This window comes from Mastomys coucha, unplaced genomic scaffold (assembly GCF_008632895.1).
Source record: "Mastomys coucha isolate ucsf_1 unplaced genomic scaffold, UCSF_Mcou_1 pScaffold13, whole genome shotgun sequence".
Lineage (NCBI taxonomy): Eukaryota > Metazoa > Chordata > Mammalia > Rodentia > Muridae > Mastomys > Mastomys coucha.
In genome coordinates this window covers 19,454,617-19,479,764 of record NW_022196895.1, presented here as the reverse complement: position 1 = coordinate 19,479,764, position 25,148 = coordinate 19,454,617, and the positions used below count along the sequence as shown (strand labels likewise).

The 25,148-nt window shown below is 38.8% G+C and overlaps 1 pseudogene; it reads right to left on the bottom strand.

Moving 5' to 3' along the window:
• Positions 1–863: 863 nt before the first annotated feature.
• LOC116087855 lies at positions 864–982 on the bottom strand (annotated as a pseudogene).
• Positions 983–25,148: the final 24,166 nt, after the last annotated feature.

Below are 25,148 nucleotides of genomic sequence, written 5' to 3'. Positions count from 1 at the left end.
AGGGGAAACTGGGAATGGAGAAATTCGCATGTAAATAAAGAAAATATCTAAAATAAAAAAAAAAACTCATACACATAAAATTAAACTAAATAAGTAAGAGTCCAAATGTATAAATAAACTATAAATTTATATTATTTATAAAAATGTATATTATTTTATAAATATAAATTGTATATTATAAATTTTTATAAATTTATAAAATGTATATTATTTATAAAAATGGGAAATAAAATAAAAAAGAAGTATTAAAACCTCCATTGAATTTTTCTGGTAGGGGTGTGTGGCTTCACCCTCCCCATGGATTGTTTATTTTTATAGCAGTCTCTGGAACTGAGGGGTGAAAACTGCCTTTATATATTAACTTTATTTTTCATTGGATTACACTGAGTTGATAACTAATCTGCCATGTTCCTCATAAGTCTTTATTTGATATCTATCTCCAAAAACTGTAGATGATGTGTAAAAACAAAAATCCAGTGAGTAGAGAATCCTAAATTCCTTACCTCATGCTGATTGTTCTGAACAGATCCACGGACATTTGTGTCTAACCTGGTAAGTCAGGACTGTATTTGACATAGAGGTGTCTCTGCTCTAATGTTTTTATTACTGTGAGTTTGTTTCACATTTAAAGCCAGTGGATTTGGTTTAATTCTATGTCCAATTAGCAGACTAGTAGTGGTTAGTGTGTCTTTCATACTACTGAATTATTTTGAATGATAAATTTATTGAAACGTCAACATTCTTAATGTCGCAGAGAAATATCTTTAGAGAGCAAGCATGGAAGAGCGGAGTACCTTTACAATGTTGCATAAGCATGTGAAGGATCTAGAATCTTGGTACACAGTATCTGTTTGTTTGTTTAAAGCCTACAGTACCCGGTATTCCCAGGCAGTCTCCCATCCAAGTACTAATCAGGCTCGACCCTGCTTAGCTTCTGAGATCAGAAGAGACAGGGCACGTTCAGGGTGGTATGGCCATAGATGGTACACAGTATCTGAATTCAGACCCTGCCATTGCTCACTGCATGGCATTACTGCCTGCCAACCAGCTAAGCAGGTCATAGGCCAGGATGTAGGGTATTCTACATCCATTAAAATAGTCCTCAAAGAATATATTATGGTTTAGATAAAATGTTTATAGACAGAAATTCATAAAAATTCATTCTGACATATAAAGCTCTATCTGTGCCTTTGAGTGTGTAAAATAAAAGTGTGTACATGCATGATGGGATTATTCATCTGTATCATTCAATAATTCACTGGAGACTTCCTCCCTAGATCACAGAACTTTCTTATTCCAAGGGGCCCTTTTCCAAGCCAATTTCACTGAATACTCACTTCAGAAACAGCTCTGACTATAAATCTCAAAGACAGAATCTTCAAGTTACTGAAGTGCTGCATAAAAATATTCTCAGGCTTGCCTGAGAAGCAGTTTTTTTTTCCCCTTCTGTTTGGATGGCTTGGAGCTGTGCAGGAGAGAGAAGAAGGCATGGAGAACAAGCAGATGGGGAGGAAGGAATTGAGAGACCTCAGTGCTCCAGAGGAAAACACCCTCCCTTGGCAAGCACCAAAAATATGTAGGCATAGACCCAGTGACAAATAGTTTTCTTATTGCTATCTGACATGCATGTGATCGCACTCTCTCATGCCCTATACTGTCTGCCTCTGTTCATTGCAACAAAACCAATAATTTTGGGAAGGTTGTGGCTGGATGAGAATTAGTGAGACAACCACTAGAACATCTTTCCTGTTACAAATATCAGAACAAAGGCGAGGCAGGCAACACAGCAAAATGACAGACGTGCTTGAATAAAAATACCCATTTTTATTATTCTTTAAGCTAAATGGCATTTTCAAGTTGCTTTAGAATATCCAACACAGAAATAAGGGATTAAAATAAAAATATAATCTCACTTGATATATGTGCCAAGTATATGACAACCCCATCTACAAAAAGGAAGCAGCTAACAGACAGCTTGCAGCATCTCTGGGTTACCTCTGAAAACCTAGTTCATAAATGAACAAGCTCAGAAGCTTGAAGCTTCCGCTATAAATCATAGGCAAAATTATTTTGACATTGATGAAAGTCTTAAGTTCAAGTAAAACTAAACTAAATTACCTTTGTCTTTTCTCATAGTCTGCTCTGGTAGCCTGGATTTTGACCTATGACTTTTTCTTAGTACCTTCTCCCAAGATAGTTATTTCAACTCCATTTAGACATATTTTATGACTAATTCATGACTGGCAATCCAGAGACCACATTTCCATACACACTTGCATAAATGATGACCAATGGGCATTTAACTATTGGACTGACCAATTGGGTTGCTTGGGTTACAGTTGGGAGTTATTGGAGCCACTAGAAGAAATAAGGTGGTAGAAGCAGGTTAATGCCACCATTTTTGTCACTGTCTACTTGATTATAACCATTTGGCCAAGACAGAATCTCAACGTTGTTTTAATTTGCATTTCTCTGATGGTTAAGGATGTGGAAAACTTTTGAAAAATTATTGGATTATTTGGTTTTCTTCATTTGAGAAATATCTGTTTCTTTAGTTCATTTATTGTTGTAGGTTTTTTTTCTAAGTACACTTTTCTTTTTGCAATTTTTTTTTAAATCTGTTTTAAATACTCACGTTTTCTCTGCGGTATACCTAGAAAGATCCACACTCTCAACATTCTCTGGGCTGCCTGTTAACCCTGTGGATAACTTGGATTTGTTTGTTTGTTTGTTTATTCTGGGTAAAATCTGTTTATTTTATATCATTCTGTTTGTTCATCTTGGGCTATTCTGTACACCGGAATCTTATTCAGAAAGTTCTTACACATAACTGTGACTTGAAATGTTTTCGCTAGCACTCTCAGGATTTCAATTTTTAAATCAATCTTTTTGGTCCTTCTTAAAAAAGATTTATTTTATTTATTTTTTATGTGTATGAGTACACATAAAAAAACTGTAGCTGTACAGATGGCCGTGAGACATCATGTGTGTGGCTGCTGGGAACTGAACTCAGGACTTCTGCCTGCCCCGCTCACTCTGGCCCGCTCGCTCAACCCCTCCCACAATCCTTTTCTTTTTAATTGATTTTAGAGCACCACTTAAGATGCAAATTGGATTCTCCTCTTCAGCAGATAATATCCAGTGTTGCCAGCACCATTTGTTGAATATGATTTTTCCTAGCTTATTTTTTTTTATGCTTTTGTCAAAAATTTACCTGGCCATAGCTGGCTTGTCTATTCCTAGGTCCTCCACTCTATTCTGTTAGTCTACACAGCTGCTCCAGTGACAGCAGCATGCAGTCTTTGTTACTGCCATTGCAGAGACTAATTTGAAGTCAGGTATTGTTCCTCTTCCAACAGTGTGCTTTCTGCCTTAGAATTCCTTGGGTCCTTGGGCTGTGTGTGTCTCTTGTGTTTCTATATGAAGTTTTAAGCTGATTTTTTCTAGTTCTGTTAAGAATATTATTGAAATATTGATGTGAATTACATCTTTTGGTTGGTTTTGATACTATAGCTTTGGTCAAATATTGCCTTTGCTGATCTAGGAGCTTGGAGTATTTGGTATCATCTTTAATTTCATCCTTCAGTGTCTTAAAGTTGGGAGCTTGTAGCATTCTGAGAGTAGCAGTTTGAGATTCTTAAATCATGCTTATAAAAACTCTCAAATAGGGAAGTGTTCTTGTTTTCTTATATTTTTATCAATTGTCTTCCCTTCACACAGATTTTAAATCATTTATCATATGACTCAAATATGTATATTGAATTTTAAAATGTTTATCTAAATCTTGGGTGCTCAAAATGTATCAAAACATCAATAGGGTTAACTTCTGCAAGAGGGCTGTGGTCAATGGATAATATTAAGTTCCACTTAAGTCTGTACTTTTCTTGAAATCTTAGGAATTTCTCGGTCATACTGTGCTTTGAGATACAATGACCTTGAGAAACTCCGTACAGAGTGACCTTTGTAGGAGTTCACTAGTCCATTTTTAATCTCTCTAAACTCTTTGTTTCAAGCATTTTAATTGATATATTAATGGTGTGAGTGCATGTGTACACATGTTCATGTGTATGTGTGCCTGCCACATGTGTGTAGAGGTGAAAGGACAACTTTCAGGAGTTAGTTCTCTTACTGGGGTTCAAACCTTGGTTGCCAGGCTTGGTGTCAGAGACCTTTAGCTGCTGAGACATTTCTCACCAATTTCTCCCCAAGCACGCATGCACACACACACACACACACACACACACACACACACACACACAGAGAGAGAGAGAGAGAGAGAGAGAGAGAAAGAGAGAGAGAGAGAATATTCTAATATACATATTCTAATATTATATATATATGTACATATACATATATATATTAGATTGTAAAGTAGCTTACAAGACTTAAGTCAAAAATAACAGCATTTTTCAGGAGTTGCTTTATACTCATAAACATTACCCTTACATTTCTATCATTTTCTTAATTGTAGGCATTATCTGTTAACTTTTCAATCTCAAAAGCATGCTTTAGTACTCTCCCATTTCTACTTACCACCCACATAATCCTCTCTAATTAGTTACAATTTTCATTTCAATTGCAGTTCGGTTCATGTACTGCTGTAACTGCTGAAATCCTGTACATTATATTTTCTTTCTTGCACAATGGGTATGTTTGTCCTCTTTATTCACCCACCCCACCCCCACCTTCTTCTGCATCTACTGGAAGTCACAGTCACACAATCATTACCCTTTGAGGACAAATCCTGGTTTTAGTTCTGGAAAATTTATTTGAATGATTTCCTTGAAAAATGTACTACCCACTTTTTGTGTGTATGTTTTTGTTCTCTCTAGAACATCAGGGAGATATAGAAATGAACTTCTACTTCTCTAACATTTTTCTCTTTATGTTTATTTATATTCCATTATTCTCATTTATCATATTTTAGTATCCTTCCCACCCACACACTAATTAAGACTGTATATAATTTCTATGTGTTTCTTTTTTTCAATGGATATAGTGAATTTTATATTATTTTGCCTTAGCCTCATTCCATTCACACTGTGGTAGTTTGAATGAGAATGGCTCCCATTGGCTCATATATTGGAATACTTGGTCCCCAGTTGGTAGACTGCTTGAGAAGGATCGGGGGCATGGCCTTGTTGGAGGAGGTGTACTACTAATCCTGGGCTTTGTGGCTTCAGAAGTCCTAGTTCTTAGCTCACTCTACCTCCTACTTATATATAAGCATGTAAGGTGTCAACACCACTAGTGCTATGCCTACTTGCCTGCTGCCATGATCCCCGCCATGATCATCATAGACACGCCCTCTCAAAGTGTAAGTACCCCCAAGATGCATTCTTCCATTAAATTGCCTTGCTCATATTGTTTTGTCACGGTAATGTGAAAGTAACTTAGACCCCCTTCTTCCATAGTGTTAATGATGTTATTTGAGATTTCCTTCACTCATTGTTGATTATACATTTCCCATTTGTTTTTATTTTTGCACTTATTTATTTACTTATTTACTTACTCGACTTTGCATTCCCCCTGTGCTCACCAGGACCTTCCCTTCCCTTTGATGGTCAGTCCTTAACACTTCCCGTCCTTGCCAGATCTCCAAAATGTGATGAAGTCAAACTAGCTCCATGCAGTGGCTATGTGGGCAGAGTAATGCTTAGTCAGTCCCTAGCTGGCTCGCCCACTCAAGCTGAATCTCCAGGCAACTAAGGAAGACAACTATCCAGGCCATTCGATCTTCGGGGCCTCCAGCCCAGACAACATAGTTAAGTGCATCAGAAAGAAAAACCTTTCAGCTGAGCTCCCTTCCCCAGAGAACACGGGCACCAAAATAGATGATGCTAGCAATGTGTTCAACAGAACACAATAAATCAGACCACTGAAAACTAAACCTAAAAGCCAAAGGCATAACTGGTCTTGGGATCCACTTCCTCCCTCTCTGCAGAGTAGACCTCAGTGCTCAGTGGACCATAGGCTGCCTCCCAGGGACACAGGAACTGTGTGCGCTGAAGGGTCTCACTATTTTTTTATGGTGGCCTCTGAGCTAGCTTCTGTCATCTGGTCGTGATAACACCTCCACTGCTGTTGGTTATGAGTCATTCAGTGATTCCGTGTTTAGACTCTATGGTTGCACAACTCCTACCACAGACACTCGGGATTCCTCTTTCTTGAGTTTTCCAAACAGTTACTCTACCCCTCTGCTCTTCAGCCTTCAGGACCCTGCTCTGATTAATCACTCTCACGTTTCATTGGGTTTATGTTGTCTAAGGCTCTTAAGGTTTACTTCATTTTCTGCCTTGAACTAAAAAACATTTTCTGAAAAGATTTTTTTTTCTTTTTTTTTTTTTTACTCAGAGAGGAGCACTGTAGTCAAAATAAACAACTCGTTTAAATAGATTAAAACTAACTACTCGCAAAGGTATACCTGAAGGGTCCCTTTATAAACTTTGGGAAATCAGCTCCCAACCCTTAATTCTCTGCAGGACTGGCTCAAGTGCCCTTAATGAGCATACTTCTAATATCTTAGTTTGCTCCTGCAAGTCATGTTCTAGTGCACAAATGGTCCGAGAGAGCAAGGAATGGTGGGCAAGATGCAAAAGATGGAATTAGGAAACAGGTAATTTAAGCAATAGGTTTACCTTTCATTTCATGTCTGCAGATTTAGCTTTAACCTATGGGAATCTGTAATGAGAGTTAACATGAGAAGCTCAGACATATCTTTGCTACTGTATGTAATGCAACACGACTACTGTGAGGCTTTAATATTAGATTAATTGTTCACTGCGGCAACTTTCACAATGGCCTGGAATCGCATGGGAATAAAGCATTACATTCCGCTGCCCCCTGACAGATGCTGTGTTTACTGAATACTGTGAGCCATCCTAAGGGGAATGAAAACCAGACAGAGGCTGCCCTGGGTGCCTCAATACATGATGAGATATTCTTTTAGTGCTTGTTGCTGAATAAATATTATTACTTCCACAAGATTTTAATCGGGACTTTGCTGAAGCAGAAAGACTTTTCAGAGTTCTTGGTTCTGATTTCTCTTTCGGTGGTGATAGATGAACATGGTAAATAAATAACAATACAGGTTATTTTCACACTGATGAAGGTATATTATTTTATACTCAACCTGCTAGTTATAAAACTAGATAAGGCTATATTTCAAGTTCACTATGTCCTAAGAGGTCACTGGAACAAGAACATTTTCCAATACAAATGTCAATTGTGCAAAATTGGAAGAAGAAATGTGTTGGCCTAGGAAAGGGTCCATACCGTCTACCAGTTTGCCTGTGTTAAATTGCTCTTGGCACATGCAAGAAATAATATACAATCAGACCCCTCCATATGGGACTCCAGTCCATTTGATTACAGATATGTAGAATTGATCCACAAAGTGAAGGTACTATACAATATTAAGTATTAAGCTCTTTGATTTATACTTGTTTTTGACAGCAGAGAGGTAAGGTCAATAATGACAAAGGAGGAGATGCTTCTAACTACATGTGAGTTGTGATAACTCATGTGTTGTGTAGAATATCTGATAACATATCAGGTGGGAAATAGCTAGCTTCTTTCTGCATTACATTCTCTTCAGGATGGCTCTGGAACTGTCAAGGGGTTGTAAGTTAAAGAACAAATATGGATGTCAGATTGGAGCATCAAACAATGGCTGTGCTTTGTTTTGACTTGCTCGGTTTCATCAGGTATCTTTATAATGTTTGTGAGCTTGGGAAAGATTGAGAATAACCTCTACTGTCAGCTCTCAGATATTCTCCAATTTTCATAGGTAGGGTCATTCTCTCAGTGTCTCACCACACTCAGTTTTAGTCAACTCTTAGTTCTCAGTTGTTAGAGGCCCAGTTGTAATTACAGTTTGCGTTTTACTTCAGTTTCTGTGGAGAGTGAGTGGGAAGCATTTCCAGATGTTAGTTCCAGCTCCCATAAATCAGGGACAGGAGACTGATGTCATAGAATCTCATCCCTCAAAGGTCTTCTCATTTGATTTTATTCCCTGATGTTTCTGCCTTCAACTTCTTAATAGTTTTGTTTTAATCATGTGAGTTCTTAGAGGATTCTGATGCATCCGTGGAGTATGAAAAAGGTATGCACAGTACTCACTCCTTTGGCTCATTTCATATTGTATGGAACTTTGTCAGGCTCACAGAAATCACAGGGAAGCATGGCCATTAATTCCTTTGAATAGCAACTTATTTCACTTGTTGGAGACTACATAATTATAAAACAATCAATAAGTTTCATCACATTTTTATTCATGTTGGAACCAACCTCCTAAAAATAAAGTATTTGGAGAGAAGAAAAAGGGCGTGCACACCCACCTGCCATAACTCCTTTATCTCCCAGCACTTTCCTTTTTATCAGAAAGGTTCAGACATTTGTAGAATGAAATATGTGTATTTCAAGAAAAGTCAAGATCAAAATAATTGACTTTATTTATTCATTTAATGTTTTGCAGTATCTTTAGTGTTTGGGGAAGAAAAGTGCATCACAGATATGAACTATCAACTTGAATCACAGATTTTCCACAACTTATCATGCAGTTTAATGACACTATATTTGCACTTTAAACTATCAGTGTACAATATAAAAATAAATAACACAAGTGAATAATTTAAAAGTTAAGTTTATTTATCATTATAATAAACAGCAGCAGCAGCAACACCATTGTGGTTTTTTAAGAGAAACAGCATAGAACAAAAATAAAAGCTTTTTTTAAACTATATAAATATATATGTTGTACCTGTTAAGTGTTCAAAGAATCCAAAAGTCCAGCAAGGAGCTAATTCTGATGCAATCGCACTAGGTTCTCTTTATTTAAGCTCAACCTTGGGCCATGCTTCTATGTCTAACACAACAGGACAGAAGAGCACAGTCCCAGATCTCAGCAGGACAAGATTTTATAGGAAATGACCAGTAAGCAAGGAGGTTTCTAGACTGGCACACATCTGATTGGGGGCTATTATGGAATTTTGTTGCCCTTTAAAATAATTGGCTTGTGCTGGGAGCCAAACCATAAACTTCTGCTTTCCTCCTGATTAGTAGTTGTTAGGATGTAAAGTACCAGGGGCAAGCTTGTAACCTGGAGTCTCAGGTTTGTTGGGGAGTAACTTGGAAACTGGTGCTACAGAGTTCAACCTTAGGTCAGGTTCTCCTAGATGAAGTCTGAACCCAAGATCTTGTCTCTTATAACTACTATTTTGAATTTTTAGAAGGAATTCCATGTAACTTGGTACTTGTGAATATGATAAGTTTCAGGGACTTTCTGAGATTTGTGAGTTGTTATTTCCTGAGCCTTACAAGTTTTGTTTACTTCTTGAATCTTAAGTAGTCTCTCTCCAGGGTGGAATGTTTTAATTCGGGGGAAATTATTACACAACAGGTATTTCCTGGAACCAAGTGGCCACCAGAGATATAAAGTAGGCCTGACTTAAGTGATTTTGCAAAGTCATTCAAAAATGATAGCAGGATAGTCCAACCCCAGGACACCCTTTAGAAGCAGTCATGAAGGAATACACTCTAGTGGACAAAGATTCAAATGGCTCATTTTGTTTTAAATGAAGAAATGGCTAGGGTTATGAAACAATATTAAGTTCTAGACTCAGCTAAAAGGTTCGTTGGAAAGCTATCATTTGGAAATTATATAAGAGCATGGTATTAATAGAGATGTACTTATCATTTTTGTATTTACTGTAACAAAATACTTGGAAAAACTCTTAAGGAAATGAAGATTTGTTGTAGCTCACAATTTCAAGAGTTTCAGCCCTTCATGGGAGAGAGACTATAGTGTGGAGTAGAGAAGCTCACACTATAGTGCCAGAACTCAGAAAGGACAGGGCATGTACTAGTTGACTTTTTCCTTTCGCAATTTCATTTTATCTCAGTTTTTAAATTATGGGACTATTCTGCTCTCATGTACTATGGTCTTCTCTCTCTTAATGAATCCTATCTAAATATTCTCCCAGGCATCTCCTAGATAGGATTTGCCAGTCTCCTGTGCTCTTCTCAATCTAATCAAGGTTACAAGATAAGCCCAGAGTTCCGGTGAAAATCCATTAAATAGACTTCTCTAAGAGCCACCTTGTGAGAGGATATTTGGACCCCATATGAATGTTTTCTAAAGGGAATATTTTAATAGCTACACAGATAAGATAACCCAATATGGAGATGTCAGTGAGCTGCTCTCCCAAGTCCCTCTTGTTACTACCGTGCTCTGGATAAATAACCACTGTGAAGGAGGAGGTTAAATATGTGACCTTTCACTCCCTGGCCATAACTTTATTATATCCACTGCTGTATACTAAAGCTGTCCTGAAAATTGCCTTTTCTATTGATATTGCTTCTTATAAATCTACAGTCCATATACCTGAAACACCATAGCTATCATGATGACAGTCACAAGAGTTTCTTATAACAAATGGAATCACTTGACTCCACACAAATGTCAACAGTAAAGCCATGTTTACAGAATGCACTGACGGTGCCAATGAACCCTAGAAACACTGGCTTGGTAGAATGCTGGCAGTTGTGTATTCTTATGGGACCAACTAGGATGTGGTCCCTTGTAGGGCTTTATTAGCATCCTACAACATGTGATGTATAAGTATACATACATCAATATGTAGTATTTGTTACTTGGCTGTCAACTTGGCATAGCTAGAATCATTGGAGACAAAGGAATATTGATGGAGAAAATGCCTCCACCAGATTGGTCTGTAGGCAAGCCTGTAAGGCATTTTCTTAATTGGTGCTAGATAAAGAAAGACCCATCCAGTTGTAGGTAGGACCACCCAGGGATGGTGGTCCTGGGTTCTTTAGAAAATCATGCTGAGCAAATGATGAAGTAAGCAGCACTCTTCCATGGCCCTTGTATCAGTTTCTGCCTCTGGGTTTCTGCCCTGTTTTGACTTGTTCCTGACTTGACCTCCTTCAGTAATGAACATTGATATGAAAACATAAACCAAATTAACCCTTTCTTCCCCACATTGCTTTGGCTATGTTGTTTCATCACAGCAATAATCACCCTACCTAAGATAGTATTCTTTCCACCATACCCAGGAAGCACACACAGACACAAAGTGCATGAAAGCGAATTACAGTAGCTCTGCATAGTATAATATAGTAAATATAATAAAATGTTAACCCTAGATGTCTACCACAAAGCTTTCTTCTCTGTTCTGTGACTTTACATATTTTTGTTACCATTTATGGATTCAAGTTGGAGGGGTTCTTTTATGGCTTTGATAAGATTCTGGTTGAATAGGAATCTGAGATTGTCACTGACTACATTGAACAATTCATGACATTAACTAGACAGGAAAGCAAGGGAATTGCTATGGTGAGACACTGGTTGCTCCCCTGTAACTAGGGGTTAGTCAGTAAAGTGGAATGAGTCAGGCTTTGTTACCCTAAAGTCTCAATTTCTGAATTTTCCCAAACAAACGAGCAACATAGTTTTCCTCTGTATTTCTAGAATAAAAAGATAAAGTGATTGCAAACAGTTGCTCCTAATGATCACTCTCATTCTATACACCTCCCCAGTTTGGATCCTTTCTTGTTGGCCTCAGTGCGCCTTCATTTTATCTCGTCCTCAGCAGGGTGGTTGCTGAACAAATCGATTTGGGCTTTTAAAAGGAATGAACAAGATTGGCTTCTGTCATGATTAACTTTTAGTGATTTATGGAGAGGCTGCTTACAAAGTTTGGGCAGAAATCATCCACTTCCCTGTGCTGCTGGCACTGGTCTGAGAACTTAGCTTGTATAAATATTACACACACACACACACACACACACACACACACACACACTGTTGTCAAGGTTAGAGGAGTGGTTTTATTATTTTATTCACTTTCTTCAACCAGTTACTTAACTTCTAAAGGAGTTTCTACTAATTACTTTTCACTGACTTAGAAAAATGGTTCAAAACCTGGAAGTAGGGATGGTTGTGTGTGTTGTGTTCTGTGGCTGAGTAGCTGTTTTAGGTGAAGAGGAAAGAATAAAAAGAGGAAGGAAGGAAAGAAGAAAGGAAGGAAAGAAGGAAGGAAGGGAGGAAGGAACAAAGGAAGGAAGGAAGGAAAGAAGAAAGGAAGGAAGGAGGGAAGAAAGATAGGAAGGGAGGAAGGGAGGAGAAAATTGAGATTCAGGAAACTAAAGAAACATATAAGATCAGAAAACTCAGAAGGTTACAAGAGCCATGAACTTCCACCTTCAGGGTTTGGCTTGTTTATTTCATTTATGTTCTGTTTAGTTTTGTGTTTTTGATGGTATTGCTTTTTCTTTTTTTTAAAAAAGAGTTTTATGTAGCCCAGAATGTCTTGAAATTATATAACAGAGGATCACCTTGGATTCCAGATTCTTCAACCCACCACTAAATTGTGTGCTGTCCTGAGTTGTCTGTCACACTGGGGTTGTTTTTTTCATGTAATAGTTATCCTTGAGTCACCCACTCTTCCATAAATAAACCTATCTTATTCAGAGTTACTATTACTGTGATGAACACCATTATCAGAGCAACTTGGGGAGGAAAGGGTTTATTGGGTTTATACTTCATCTCACTGCTCATCATCAAAGAAAATCAGGACAAGAACTCAAACAGGGCATGAAACTCAAGTCAAGAGCTGATGCAGAGATCCTGGAGAGGTGCTTTTTATGCTTGCTCACCATGGCTTACTCAGCCTGTCTTCTTATAGACCCTCCTTACCAGAGATGATGCAGAGGAATTTTAATCCAGCAACATAGCTGCTCTGGCAAGGAATCGCATCCAATGACTTTCTAGGTCTATAAAAATCCTGCCGGAATGTAGATGCCCTAGATTATACAATGATTTGGCTGGAATACAGACACACCCTTAGTTTACACCTTTAATCCCTAACTATGGAGGTATGGGTAGTTTGTAGAAGGAAGCAGCCATAATAGGGATTTTCTATGTAGTTCAGTCTGGCTATAAGTACTCACTAATTGAATTGCAGACATAGTGACAAATCAGAGAAAGATTTGAGAGAATGAGCAACAGGATATACCCAACTCACACAAGAACAAGAGGCTACTTAAGAGTAGGGAGAGAGACACAAAGAGAAAAAGTGAGAGAAAGAGCAATGGAGAGACAGAAAGAGATAGAGACAGAGAGATGTTATGTGTGTATGGCGGTTTTACTAGGACAGTTTTACAGAGACAGGTCAGAGAGAGAACAAGCTAGATACAAGGAAAGACAGAAAGAGCGAGAGAATGAGAAGGAGCCAGAAGATTAGAACATATTGCTAAAGTTAGTATGAGGCTAAGTAGAACAATTTAGTCAGAAGCTAAGAGAGAAACCAGATTTAATTAGTCAGCTTGGAAGATTAGATTGTAAGGAGGCTAGAAACTTCTAGACCTAGGGATAGTTGGAACAGAGAAAGAGATGCTCAAGCCTTGTATTCACACTGCTTGGGTATGGCTCTCATCTCATCCTTCATCCAAGGGAATAAAAGCAACATGAACAAGGTGACACCACCCACAATGGGCTAGTCTTTCCACGGTCAGTAACTAGTTCAGAAAATGACCTCAGGCTTGCCTACAGCACAACCTTATGGATGCATTTTCTTAACTGAGTTTTCTCCTCTCAGGAGACTTTAGCTTGTTTCAAGTTGAACTAAAGCCATCCATCACAAATCCCAACTAGTTGATTCAAGAGGTAGAATCAACTTCCTTTTGTCTGTTTTCAGTGTTTTATCTGGAGTGGACAATATTTTTTTTTCTCTACATCTCCCCAGGAAGTTATACACTACTTGGCATCTCTGCAATTGAGAGATATAAGAGAGGCATCTGAGCACTTGTAGCCAGACTGAACTACATAGAGAAATCCCAATTAAAGCAACATGAAACCAAAAAGCAAGCAAACAAAAAAATACAAGGGCTTACAAGATGGCTCATCTGGTAAAGTCACATTTGGCAAGGTATGGCAAGTTAAGTGTGACCTTTGAGACATGGTAGAAAGAGGCAAATAATTCTTGCATTTTGTTCTATAGCTTCCACATGCATGCCTTAGCATACCATTTGATAGAACGACAGACAGACAGATGGGTGGACAGATGGGAAGATGTAATAAATCAAAATAAAAACAACGGCTAGAGATGAAGCCCAGTCGTAAAACACATGCCTAACCTATGCAAGGCCCTTCATTTGATCCACAGCACTAATAAAAGGATTTGTAAAAATAATATAAAAAATACGTGGGTATGATAAAAGCAAGTTGGAACTCTTGAAACAAATTCTGCATTCAGAAAATTCATAATTTTTGTTAGCTTGGATAAGCCTAGATAAGCTTTAAAGAAGTATAAGCTATTGGTTTTTTTTCATGGATGAGATGTTAGAACTTCCATTGACTCAGTTCTTAAGTTAGAAATGGTATTCTGTTATACTTATTTTTATTTCCTAAGATACATTACAATTTATGTATTTACAAATGAATGTAAGATAGTATAGATGCAAAGACCACAGAGATGGGAGGCAGACCTTCAGATGGTCATCTTGATCTGTGGTTCAAGTGTTCAGAGAAAATGTGTTGAACAAGCATGAAGAATTTGAAAGGGCACTTCCCTTCATTTGGATTTGCTGGTGAGAGATTATTTAGTACCTATGTTTTCATGGGTATACTTAGCCTCCTTGGTTGAAATTTTTCTTCTAGAACCTTCTGTAAGGCTATATATTGTGGATAGATACTGTTAAAATTTGAGTTTATCATAGAATATCTTGTTTCTCCGTCTGTGGTGATTAAAAGTATTGGTGAGTATAGTAGTGTGAGTTCGATCTGTGGCCTTTTAGAGTCTGCAGGACATCTGCCCAGGCCCTTTTGGCTTTTAGACACTGTTGAAAAGTCATATGTAATTCTGATAGGTCTGCCTTTATATGTTACTTGGCCTTTTTCCCTCACAGCATTTACTATAATTTCTTTGTTCTATATGTTCAGTGTTTTGATTATTATGTAGTGAGGGTATTTTCTTTTCTGACACAATTTATTTGTTGTTCTGTATACTTCTTGCACCTTTGTAAGCATTTCCATCTTAAGGTTAGGAAATTTTTTTCTGTGATTGTTTTGAAAATATTTTCTGGGCCTTTGAGCTGGATATCTTTCTCCTTCTTCTATTCCTACCATTCTTAGGTTTGGTCTTTTCAGGGTGTCTCAGATTTCCTGGAGGCCTGTGATAGGTACTTTTTATTTTAATATTTTCTTTGACTGATGTATCAATTTTTTCTATCATATCTTCAACTCCTGAGATTCTTTCTTCCATCTCTTGTATTTGTTGGTGAAATTTTCCTCTATTTCCTGTTCATTTATCTAGATTTTCCAAAGCTCCATTTCCAAAATACGTGCAGTTTGGAATTTCTTTAATCTTTCTATTTCTATTTTCAAGCTTCCTTTAAGGGTTTTGCTTACTTCCTCCTATATTTGTTTGTTTTTTTCTCCCTCAATTTCTTTAAGAGATCTATTCACTTCTTCTTTAAGGACCTCTATCAACTTCATAAAATTAGTTTTAAGGTCTTTTCCTTGTGTGCTTGGGCAATAATGACTTAGAAATTCTAAGACATATCCCAGAGACCTAAGGTAAAACCAAACAAGACAGGCTTAAAATTTAAAAAGACATTGAAATGATTCCTAATAATATTCTGCTATACTCAGAGACTAATAGCTAGCCCAATTATCATCAGATAGACTTCCTCCAGCAGCTGATGGAAACAGATGCAAAGACCCACAGCCAGATATTAGGCAGAGCACAGAGAACTGCACAGTAAAGGGGGAAAAGTATTGTTGGGGTCAGAGAGGTCAAGAACAAGAGAAGAACACAGCCCACAGAAAAACTAACCAGGACTCATAGGGACTCACAGGTAATGAAACAAAAATCATGAGCCTGTATGGACCTGATAGGTCCATACATACATGTTGTAGTTGTTTTGCTTGGGGCTACTTCTGACAGTGGCAGTAGAAGTGGCTCTAACTCTTTTACTGGTTCTTGGGACCCTTTTCTTCCAGAGTTACTTCATCTACCCTTGATATGAGAGTCTGGGCCTAGTGCTGGTTTTTGGTTATGCCATATTCAGTTGCTATCCGTGGGAGGCCTTCTCATTTCTAAAGGGAAACAGAGGAACAATGGATATTGGGTAGAGAGGAGGCAGGAGGGGGACTGGGAGAACTGGAGGGAGAGGAGATTGCAGTTGGGATATATTGTAAGAGAGAAGAATAAATACAGAGGAAAAAGAAAGAATTTGAAGGACCCAGCAATATCACTCCTGGGCACATACGCAGAAGATGCTCCAACATGTAATAAGGACACATGCTCCAGTATGTTCACAGCAGCATTATTTATAATAACCAGGAGCTGGAAAGAACCCAGATGTCCTTCAACAGAGGAATGGATACAGAAAATGTGGTAGATTTCCCTAATTGAATACTATAAAGCTATTAAAAGAAACGAATTCATGAAATTCACAGGCAAATAGATGGAACTAGAAAATATCCTGAGTGAGGTAACCCAATCACAAAAGAACACGTATGGTATGCACTCAGTGATAAGTGGATATTAGCCCAGGAGCTCGAAATACCCAAGATACAATTCATAAACTACATGAAAGTGTGGATACTTCAGTCCTTCTTAGAAGAATAAACAAAATACCTATGGAAGGAGTTGCAAAGACAAAGTATAGAACAGAGATTGAAGGAATGACCATCCAGAGACTGTCCCACCTGGGGATCCATCCCATACACTGTCACCAAACACAAACACTATTGTGGATGCCAAGAAGTGCTTGCTGAAAGGAGCCTAATATAGCTGTCTCCTGAGAGGCTCTGCCAGAGCCTGACAGATACAGAGGTGGATACTCACAGCCAATCATTGGACTGAGCACCGGGTCCCCAGGAGAGGACCTAGCAAAAGGACCTAAGTTTCTGAAGGGGTTTGCAGCCCCATAGAAGAACAACAATATAAACTAACCAATACCCCCAGAGCTTCCAGGGACTAAACCACCAACCTAAGAGTACACATGGTTGGACTCATGGCTCCAGCTGCATATGTAGCTGAGGATGGCCTTGTTAATCATCAATGGTAGGAGAGGCCCTTGGTCCTGTGAAGGCTCTATGCCCCATTGTAGGGGAATGCCAGGGCCAGGAAGCAGCAGTTGGTGAGTTGGTGAGTAGGGAGAGGGAATAGGGGGTTTTCCGGGGACGACCAGGAAAGGAGATAACATTTGAAATGTAAATCAAGAAAATATCTAATAAAAAAAAGAAAGAAAGTATTTGAAAGGGGTAGAGAATAATGCCTAGCATAATGTGCTTTGTGGATCGGGGGAATACCTTGGCAGGATGGAAAACATAAGAAATTGGATAAGAGAAGCTATTGAACAGCCATTTAACTGTACTTCTAAGGGGCAAGAAATGAGAGGGCATCAAGAAGGAAGGTCACTCTCTGTGTTAGATATTAGTGAAAATGCTTTTTAAAGTGGCACAGTCATGGGTAAAGTCCAAATTGTAGTCATGCTGAAGAGATGAATAGAGGGGATAATTATAATTAATCAAGTCAAAGAACTATGTAGCCATCTTGATATACATGTTTTATGCATTTGTAGATATCCCCACAATAATGCAGACAATTGCATGGAAAATGAATAAAATGTGGGTACATAATCAATCTATGAAAAGAAGATGGTGTGGGATATGGTAACCCAGTCTACTAAGGAGGATTGATGTCCAGTAAGAAGTCTGCACCACAGTTAATAACCAGAAGTGACATCCTTTAACCTGATAATTTAAAGTTTATGAGAAACAATCTCTTGGTTAAATCAATGCCCTCCACACTCCTTGTTTTGAATACTTGGTTGCAAGTTCTTTGTATTAGTTTAAGGCTGTGCAGCTTGGAGGACATAGGTCTGTCTGGCAGAAATGAATCACTAGGGGCAAGTCTTTGAATACTGTTAGTATAGACTCCAGGGTCCACTGTTTGCTGCTCCCTGTGTGCTGTCATGTGAATAGCTGCCACTTTGCCATGTCTTCCCTACTGGAATGGACTGTGATCTGAATCTATAAACTAAAATAACCATTTCATTCCTTAAGTCAGTTCTATCAGATATTTTGATCACCACAATACAAAAGCAACTATAGACTCCACAGCTGAAGAAGCTTGAAGAAAAATAGTACTGAGTACTTAAGATGGGATCAAGACAGGACTAGGAGGTAAGGAGGGTGGATGGTCACAATGCTTACTTAGAGGAATATTAGATTGCTTTCTTTGAAATTTTAAAACTTCACCTTGGGGAGGCACATTGGCTCTCACTTTTAATTTCAGCATCTAGGAGGCTAAAGCAGAATACTGAATCTAAGGACAGCCCAAGACTCATAGGAGACCTTGCTTCAAAAAGAAAAAAAAAACAGCCAAAGCTAAAAATAATCATCAATTTCTCCCTCAAATCTAAATGCTTCATAAAACCAACAGTCTCTTTTTCTTGATATAAGGCCCAGTCCACAGCATGCAGTAAACATTCACAAGATGACTAGGGGGACCATGTGGATAACTCGGGGGACAATGTGGATGAGTCGGGGGGATCAGTGTAGGTCAAGGATGATTCAGTTAGGAACAACCATAGAGCAGTCAATGAGAGAAGAAACCGAAAGTGATCTAAGGGGCTGGCATCGGTGCTCTGGAGGCATCAGGAGGCATGGGATTGACTGTTCGCTACTCTTGGCTGAGACTTTGATTTTCCTGTGCACTGGTACTGACATTGACATAGCTTCTGTATTGCCTTCCTGGAGACTTTCATCTCTCCCACACAAGGGACACTGTGTAGGCAGGAAGTGAGAGGGCAGCATCTGTGAAGACATGCTTGGGATAAGAGATCAGAAGAAACTTTCTTATCTTTCCTATCTCCTTTTTTCTCTCTCTCTGATTTTTTCTATATAGCATAAAAAAAACAGTAGAACCCTGATACCCTTATGACACCTAAGTAACTGATTCCACTGTGGTCATTGCTAATGGTTGCCCTGCATCTGCTGAATGATTTTCATTTGATTTTTTTTTTTATGAGACAACACACCACCCTTTTACTATATAACTGTTTCTGCAAATTATTATGCAAAACCCAGAAACAATTAAATTTGGGTTCAAGGGCAATAACAATGGGTAGAACTCCAAGAGGGAGACACTACAGGCAGTTCTGTTCCTGAAACATAAACCTATCTGGCAAGTGAGCAACCCCAGGGATCTGGGCCTCCATGCAGAGCCCTGTGCTTCTTACACTGCTCTCTTTAGCAAGAGAGATGGTGACTGCATTCCCTTTGTTGTGTCTATAGCTCAGTTTACAGTTGGCTTCCCTTAATATCTCACCTTGAGATACTATTCTTATTCTATGTACAAGCATGAAATAAAGTGTCAGGCTTTTTATCGACATGGAGTTTACATATACACCATTTGTCTACATTTAATTCTAATCACCCTTCTGAGTGCACCTATTCTGGGTAAGACCTGTCAACTACACTGGTCTGGGCACTCATCAAGTGTCATCTACTGATTATGATTTACACCCTGAGTGTCACACTGGTAACATGGTTCTTGATCATACCCCGAAGATTACTCTTGAAAACCTTTAGAAGGATAATGGTGAAGACACTTGGACTGAGATTTTTATTCGTTGTGAATATTCCTTCACCAAATTTCATTTATAAAAAAGCAGTGCTGGTTCCCTTTATCCTTCTTATTTGTTTTATCATTTATCATTCATATCTTGACTTAATTCTTATTTTTGAGTATGTGGGTAGACCCCAGACCTCCGAAATGCTTTACTGGTAGCATCAATGGCCCCCTTTCATCCTTAAACATTAACTTCACTAATGGAGGAACTTGGAGGTTTCCTTTGGTCTTTTCAAAGTCTATGTTTCCTTAGTAGACTGTGCCCATGGAAATCTGTTATAATGTTGACTATATATGAAAAACCTATTTTTAATTGTTATGTGGTATGATCTGAAGTAGAAGGCTTTAACTAGAACACTCATGTAGTAGGACCTATGCCAATGACTTGGTTATCTCTCAAAGGTCTTGTTGGTGAATACAACTTGTTAAGGATTGGGGTTTCAACATATTAAGTTGGATGGAGGACAAAAAGATTTACCTCATAGCATGGAGGAAGTACATTTTTTTTTATTATTATAAAAGTATCAACAGGGTGATGGCCACAAACTGAGCCATTCTCTACTATGTGAGGATCAGCAAAGACGCCACCATGCCTGTAGTGATGTTAAACAAAGGACATCTTAGAAGTCAGAAGTGCAGTGCATTGAGATTGGGAATGGTTATAATGGACATGAGAATGGCTTATCGGGAACTTATGGATCATTGGAAATTCACTGATGGAGCAGGGAAGGCATTGAGCAGAGCACCATGTAAACAATAATTTAGAGGAGAGGCAGGACTAACTGACATCATTTAGCACATGACAGAGAACTGACATCATTTAGGAGGCCATGCAGCTATAGAGGATATCTAATATTTTGGACCAAATGGTAGAAGTTGGGATCATAAGTATTGATCAGATCATAGACATAGTTTGAATATAGAATTGAAAGCTGGGCAGTGGTGGTGCATACCTTTAATCCTGGCACTTGGGAAGCAGAGACAGGTGGATTTCTGAGTTCGAGGCCAGCCTGGTCTACAAAGTGAGTTCTAGGACAGCCAAGGTTATACAGAGAAACCCTGTCTCAAAAAAAAAAAAAAAAAAAGAATATAGAATTGAGAAATTAATCAAATGAGGGTTATGATCACAGAGGGGGAATTTAAGATAGTTCCTGGGAGTTTGTGTTGAAGGAGAAAGACTGTAAGACTGAAAGACATCAAAAGAGGAATTTAATTGAAGCAGAAGAACTGTTTGAATACTTTAGGGTAGATATGTCAGTGAATGTCATGATGAGCCATTTAGCAAATTTATATGGAGGGATTTGAAATTTCAAAGGTTTGAGTGTATATTTCATTTAAAACCCAGAACCAAGTGGCATCATGGGAATGATTATATATAGAAAAGGCAAGCTTGACTTCTGGTGCCCTCCTTTACCTGGAGCAGATCAGCAGGCTCCCTCCTCTCCCACACCCTACAGCCTGCCTGTCCTCCAGGAGACACACAGTAACCAGGGATACAGTCCTTTTAGTCTGCATCTCCATCTGTCATTGGGAGCAGATCCTGCCCATAGAAGCCAAAGCCTGCCTGTCTCCCGGGAGGTTCATCCTAACCATGAAAACAGGAGGTCTGCTCTAACCAAGGACAAAGTAGGCCTGATCTAACTAGGGACACAGGAGCCCCCCCCCCCCCCCCCCCCCCCCGCAACCAGAGATGCACTACCTGCCTTCTAGGAGCCCATCTCTAATCCATGCCACAGAGCTCTACCTTCCTCCAAGAAGACCGGCTCCAGTCAAAGACACCCAGGCTAAACTAACTAAAGTTCACAGAAAGAGTATCCAAATTAACAAAATCAGAAATGAAAAAGAAGACATAACAAGAGAAACTGAGGAAATTCAAAAAAATCATCAGATCCTATTACAAAAGCCTATACTCAACAAAACTGGAAAATCTAGATAAAATGGATTTTCTTGGCAGATACCATGTACCAAAGTTAAATAAAGGTCAGGTAAAGTATCTAAACAGTCTCATAACCACTAAAGAAATAGAAGCAGTCATTAAAAACCTCCCAACCCACCCATGCCCCAAAAAACACAGGACCAGATGGTTTTAGTGCAGGATTCTACCAGACCTTCAAAGACAATGTAATACCAATAATCCTCAAACTATTCCACAAAAAAGAAACAGAAGGAACATGACCTAATTCTGTGAAGCTACAGTTACTCTGATACCTAATACACACAAAGACCCAACAAGGAAAATGAACATCAGGCCAATTTCACTTAAGAATATAAGTGCAAAAATACTCAATAAAATTCTAACAAACTGAATCCAAGAACACATCAAAATCATCATCCACCAGGATCAAGTAGGCTTTATTCCATGGATGCAGGGGTGGTTCTGTGTATGAAAATCCATCAACCTAATACACTATATAAACAACTTAAGGAAAAAAGTCACATGATCATCCCATTAGATGCTGGAAAAGCCTTCAATAAAATACAACTCCTCTTCATGTTAAAAGTCTTGCAGAGATCAGGAATGCATGGTACATCACTAAACATAATAAAAGTGATATATAGGAAACCAACAGTCAAAATGAAATTAAATGGAGAGAAACTAGAAGCAATCCCACTAAAATCAGTGACAGGACAAGGCTGCCCAGTCTCTGCCTATCTATTCAATATATAGTACTTAAAGTTTGAGCTGGAGCAATTAGACGACAAAAGGAGATCATGGGGATACAAATTGGAAAGGAAGAAGTCAAAGTATCACTATTTGCAGATGATATGATAATATATAAGCAACCCTCAAAATTTCACCAGAGAACTCCTACACCTGATAAACTACCTTAGCAAAGTAGCAGGATATAAAATTAACTCAAACAAAGGATAAATGGACTGAGAAATAAAATAAGGAAACAACACCCTTTATAATAGTCACAAATAATATAAAATACCTTGGTGTAACTCTTACTAAGCAAGTGAAAGATCTGTATAACAAAAACTTCAAATCCCTGAAGAAAAAATGGAAGAAGACCTCAGAAGATGGAGAGATCTTCCATGCTCATGGATTGGTAGGAATAACATAGTGAATATGGCCATCTTACCAAAAGCAGTATACAGATTCAATGCTATTCCCATCAAAATTCCAACACAATTCTTCACAGACGTGGAAAGAGAAATTCTCAACTTCATATAGTCTAAATAATTCTCAAAAATAAAAGATCTTCTGGGGAAATCACCATCTCTGACCTCAAGCTGTATTACAACACAATAGTGATAAAGACTAAACTCTACTGGTACAGAGACAGACAGGTCAATCAATGGAAAAGAATCAAAGACCCAGAAATACACCCATATACCTATGATCACTTGTTCTTTGACAAGGAAGCCAAAAACATACAGTGAACAAAAGAAAGCATCTTCAATAAGTGGTGCTTCTCTACCTGGCGGCCTACACAAAGAAGAATGAAAATAGATCCATATGTATCACCTTGCACAAATCTCAAGCCCATGTGGATCAAAAACCTCAACATAAAACCAGATACACTGAACCTAATAGAAGAGAAAGTGGGAAGGAGCCTTGAACTCATTGGTACCTGGGGAGATTCCCTGAACAGAACAGCAATGGCTCAGGCTCTAAGAGCAACAACTGATAAATAGGACCTCATGAAACTAAAAAGGACATCAGTAGGATAAATCAACAACCTACAAATAGGGAAAATTCTTCAATAACCGTACATCTGACAAAGGGTTCATATCCAAAATACATAAAGAACTCAAAAAGTTAGCCTTCTAAAAACCAAATAACCCAATTAAAATGTAGTACAGAGCTAAAGAATTCTCATCAGTGGAATCTCAAATGGCCAAGAATCACTTAAATAAATGTTCAACAATCTTAGTCATCAGGGAAATGTAAATCAAAACATCCCTGAGATTTCATTTTATACCAATCACAATGGCTAAGATCAAAATCTCAGGTGACAGCAGATGCTGGTGAGGATGTAGAGAAAGAAGAGCACTCCTCCATTGCTGGTGGGATTGCAAACTGGTACAACTACTCTAGATTCAATCTGGCAGTTCTTCAGAAATTTGGAAATAATTCTCCTTGAAGACCCAGATATACCACTCCTGGGCATATACCCAAAAGATGCCCCCCATACCACAAGAACACATGCTCCACTATGTTCATAGGAGCCTTATTTGTAATAGCCAGAAGCTGGAAACAACCCAGATGTCTTCAACTGAAGAATGGATACAGAAAGTGTGGTTTATTTACACAGTGGAATACTATTCAGCTATTTAAAATGGGGACATCATGAATTTTGCAGGCAAAAGGATGGAACTAGAAAATGTTATCCTGAGTGAGGTAACCCAGACTTAAAAAGACATGTATAGTATACATTTATTGATAAGTGGATACTAGCCAAAAAGTACAGAATACCCAGGATACAACCAATGAACCTTAAGTATTTTAACAAGAGGATAGTCCCAAATGAGGATGTTTCATTTCCACTTAGAAGGAGGAACAGAGTTATCATGAGAGGCAGAGAGAGGGGAAGGACCTGAGTGATAGGAGGAAGGGGAGGGGAAAAGGGAACAGGATCAGGTACCGGGCAGAGGGAGAGTAGAGAAGCCCAGAGGATCAGGAAAATGAATGGAAATGTGGAGCCTCTGGGGTTGGGAGGTGGGGGACCCTCTAGAAAGTCCTAAAGATCTGGGATGTGAGAGACTCCTCCCAGGACTCAATGGGGGTGATCTTGACCAAAGTGCCCAACAGTAGGGATAGGGAATCCAGAGTCCAACTCCAGTAGATAGACTCAGAGCTCCAACTGGAGAAACAGGATTACTAGCCCACAGCCAAAATTTCTATTCCAGAATTGTTCCTGTCTAAAAGAACTACAGGGACAAAGATGGAGAAGATACTAAAGGAAAGGCTGTCCAGTGACAAGACCAAATGGGATCAATCTCTTGAAGAGGAGGGGCAAGCCAAGGCCCAACACTTCTAATGCTATGATGTGCTTACAGACAGGAGCTTGGCATGGCTGTCCTCTGAGAGGCCCTATCAGCAGCTAACTGAGACAAACACGGATACTAACACTCAACTATTGTGCTGAAGTTGGGACTCCTATGGAGGCATTAAAGGAAGGATTGAAGGAGCTAAAAAGGGTTAGCGACCACATAGGAAGACCAGCAGTTTCAACTAACCCAGACCCCTGGGGACTCCCAGAGACTGAGCCACCAACCACCCAGGCAGCATATGTTGGCTGGTTGGAGGCTCCCACAGCACATATATAGCAGAGGACTGCCTGATGTAGCCTCAGTGGGAGAAGATGTACCTAATCCTCAAGAGACTTGAGACCAGGGGATATAGGAGGGAGGGAGGAGCACCCTCTCAGAAGCAATGGGGAGTGGGATGGGGAACTGTGGGATGGGGGAAAAGGAAGGAGGGAAATAGCTGGAATGCAAATAAATAAAATAATTAATAAAACAAAGAAAAGG